Source organism: Echinops telfairi, unplaced genomic scaffold (assembly GCF_000313985.2).
Source record: "Echinops telfairi isolate 266 unplaced genomic scaffold, ASM31398v2 ScPeMD7_2;HRSCAF=8, whole genome shotgun sequence".
Classification (NCBI taxonomy): Eukaryota; Metazoa; Chordata; class Mammalia; order Afrosoricida; family Tenrecidae; genus Echinops; species Echinops telfairi.
The window spans coordinates 31,040,601-31,044,836 of record NW_022103898.1 but is presented as its reverse complement, the minus strand read 5'-3'; positions in this window follow the sequence as shown (position 1 = coordinate 31,044,836).

The following is a 4,236-nucleotide window of genomic DNA, read 5'->3' as shown; positions in this document are numbered from 1 at the left end:
CAATTGTTTTCTTGTTCTTAGATTTCTGGGTGTTTTCCATTGCTCACAGTGCCATGTATGTACTTTTCTGTTTAGATTTTAAGATCTCAATCCATCTCAACTATCCATGGGAATCCATCATTACTCTCTGATCCAGGCCTGCAGTTCATTAAGGTTTATTTTCTTGGCTTTTGACCACAAATATGCTAAACACTACAGCCAAGCGTGAGGGTCTGCTAGTCTGTTTGCCACGAGTAGGCTCTATATTCCTATTGTCTACCAATCAAGACATATCTTTTAAAAACCCTTCTCTCATTCATTTGGCCCATCAATCAACAAACGTTTATTGACTGTGTATCATGAAAATAAATATGATTAAGATGTGAGTTCTGCCCTTGAGAACTAATCCAGAACAGAGAATAGTAGACTGGATAAGGAAACAAGAGCCACCAATATGCTGCTTACAGGAAACACCCCTTAGGCACAGAGACTAAAAAAATCAAAGGATAGAAAAAAAATATGTCAAGAGAATGGCAACCAAAAAAAAAAAATTAGGAGTGGCAATATTAATATCTGATAAAACAGATTTTAAGGCAAAATACTTACTGAGAGTCAAAGAAGGGCATTAGATAATGATTAAAGGGGGTATATAACTGGAAGACATAACCTAATTAAAACATATGCACTCAACTAAAGGCCTGCTGAATGTATTAACTAAATATTTATAGAAATGAAAGAGAAACAGATAATTTGACAATAATAGTGTGTGACTTGAATACACCACTCTCAAGTAAGGACATCATTTGGAAAGAAATTCAATACACATAGAAGTAAGTCCCACAATTAAGCAATTTGGTCTCTTATAAATATATAGAGCACTGCACCCATCATTAACACAGCATACATTCTTTCCAGTGCACATGGACTATTCTCTAGAATAGATCATGTGTTAGGACAGAGAGCAAAGATTAATACATTTTAAAATATTGAGAATTTACAATCAATTTTCTGAGACCCCAAAACTATGAAATTAGAAATGCAGAATAAGAAGAGAAAGGAAAGAAAAAGCAAATATATGGAACTTGAGCAACCCATTGCTTAAAAACTACTGGGTTATTGATGAAATATGGTATGAACATTTTAAATTCCTTGAAACAAATGAGACTGAAAACACAACATACTAAAACCTTTGGGATACAGCAAAAGCTTAACAACTAAGGATTAAATGCATCAAGTAATAGACCATGTAAACAAAATAAAAAATAAGAACCACATGATTACGTCAATCAGTACCCCATCAGAAGGCAATTTTTGGCAATCAACACACACATGGTAAAAGGAGAAAACCAAAATTATCGCCTTCCCCTGCATCTTCAACAAGTAGTACAAGAGCAACAGAGGAAACTCCAACCACCAGGAGAAAAGAAATCACAAAGCTTAGAGCAGCTACACATGCTTTGAAAAACAACAGGACAATCAACTAGATAAGAAGTTGGTTCTTTCAAAAGACTAACAACATTGATAAACCACTGGGAAACTTAACAGAAGAAGAGAAAGAGAAAATGCAAATATCAAGAAAAAGGGTTTAACAATCAGAAACTGTCAATATTACCCAAAGCAATCTATAAATACACAATTCTGAACTAGATTGTAACTCCATTCTTTAAAGAAATGGAAAAGCGAATTACTAGCTTTATTTGGAGAAGGAAGAAACCTCAAATGAACAAACAACTTCTTAAGAAAAAAACAACATAGGAGGGAGGCCTCTCAATACCTGACCTCAAAATCTCTTATAGAGCCACATACTCAAAACAGCTCGATACTGGTCCAATGATAGGTACATAGACCAGTGGAACCGAATAGAAGACCCAGAAATAAAATCTACATTACAGACAACTGTTCTTTAGCAAAGGGTTGAAAAACATCAAATAGGAAAGAGATAGTCCCTTCCACAAATGATGCTAGCAAAATTGGATCAATCAAGACCCATAATTTCATCTTATGTAGTAAAACAAAGTCAATGGATGAAAGACCTAAATATAAATCCCAGAACTATAGAGATCATCAATGAGAAAATAAGAACAAACTTGAGGGCACAATTTCAGGGCAAAGGCATACTATAACATATAACCAAGGAAGCACAGAGTAGAATACAAAGTAGATGACTGGGCCCACTAAAAATAACATACTTATGTGCATTGAGGACTTCATCATGAGAGTAAAAAGAGAACCGTAGGCTCAGAACAACATCTTCAGCAACGACACAATATGCAACGAACTAATCTCTAAAATTTATAGAAAACTGCAATACCCAAATATTGCAAATCTTTGGGTATTGAATAAACCAAATGTAATCCAATTAAAAAGTGGGAGATGAAAAGGCAGTTCACCAAAAACAATATCCAAATGGCTAACAAACATGATGCAAATAAAAACAATAATAAGCTATCACTTTACATTGACAATGAAAGCCTAATTAAAAAACAAACAAACCCCAAATGACGAATGCTGGAGAGGGTGAAAAGAGATGGGAATTCTAATACACTGCTGGTAGATCTATAAATAGATACAACCATTGTGAAAAGTGATATGGGCGTTCTGCAAACAACTGGGGACAAAAATTCTATATGACTCAGCAATACCTCTACTGAGTATAAACAAGTAAGAGCCATAAAAACAATAGATACATGCACTGCCATGATCATGGCAACACTGTTCACAATTGGAAAGAGATGGAAATAGCCCAAATGCCCATTAGTAGCAAAATGGATAAAGAAACTTTGGTACATACACAATGGAATACTATGCATTACTGAAAAAGAAAGAACAAAAACGATGACCCACAAAACACCTCCTGGCCCAGATGGACTTTGAGGACACTAAGTTGAGTGAAGTGAGTCAAGCACAAACGGACACCTGTTGCAGAGATGACCACTATAAATATAAAAACAAAGACAAACACTTGCATCCCAAAGAGTACTTTAGAGGTTTCGAAGGGAAGGAGGGGAGGGGTGGGAAGATGAAGTAACGAATGGAAAGGTTGACAAGCACTGAGCTGAATGAAAGGGGAGACGGAAGTAAAGCGGGAGAAGAGTAATTGAGTAAGTGGGATGGCACAGAATGTGGAGGTTGCTGAGTGATTTGAACTGTTGCTTGCAAAGTTGATGTTCTGAAATATAAATTCCTCCACCTAATTCACAATATGGAAGAATTAGTCAAGAGATCAAATGATGCATTGCATGAAGTAAATCTGTTGCACAAGATCTCTTTACAATGCACCTGACCCAAATCATGTTATTTTCAATTGGCTCATATGCATGTGAAAGTTGGACGTTGAATAAGGAAGACTTTATGCATTTGAACTATCGTGTTGGCAAAGACTGTTAAAGTATCACGGGCTGCCAAAAGAACAAACAGATATAACTTGGAAGAAGGACTGTCAGAACATTCCTTAGCGGCCCAATGGCAAGACATTATCTCACATACTTGAAACATATTGTGAGGAGAGATCAGTCTCTGGAGAAGGACATTATGCCTGGTCATGTGAAAGGGTAGCATAAAAGAGGAAGGCCCCTTGATAAGATGGATTAACAGAGTGACCACAACAATGGGCCCAAACATAAGAATAATTGTGAGAATAATGCAAGACCAGGTGGTGTCTCCGTCTATGGTACATAGTCACTATAATTGGAACTGACTCAACACCACCTAAGAACGCCACTGATTCACAATAAAAAATTTCATATAACACACGCACACACACATACACTCATCTAGTAATACAAGTCTTGACTGATCAAAATGCTTTGTATGCTTGTAGTGAATTAAATTGAATTAATGTCCCTCTACTGCATGCTCTTGGACAAATTGTTTAGCCACTTTCAGCTTCAAACTCCTTATTTATAAAAGAGGAATTATGATAATATGGATATACACTTATATATGATATTGTGTGGTGAATACACATGTATAATTGGAAAATACACCTCTGGTGATAGAAATGACCCTGGAGATACCATGTTAGAATTTTGCAAGAACAACTACTTATTATTGCAAATAAATACCTTTTTTCAACAACACAAGTAGTGACTATACACATGAATCTTGTCAGATGATGTACACAGTCATCAAATTGACTCTATCTTTGGAGAGAGAAGATGTAGACACTCAACATTGGGAATCAGAACAAGGCCAGGGGCTGACCATGGAAAAGGTCATCAAGTGTTCACATGCAAATGCATGACATGCAAATGCATG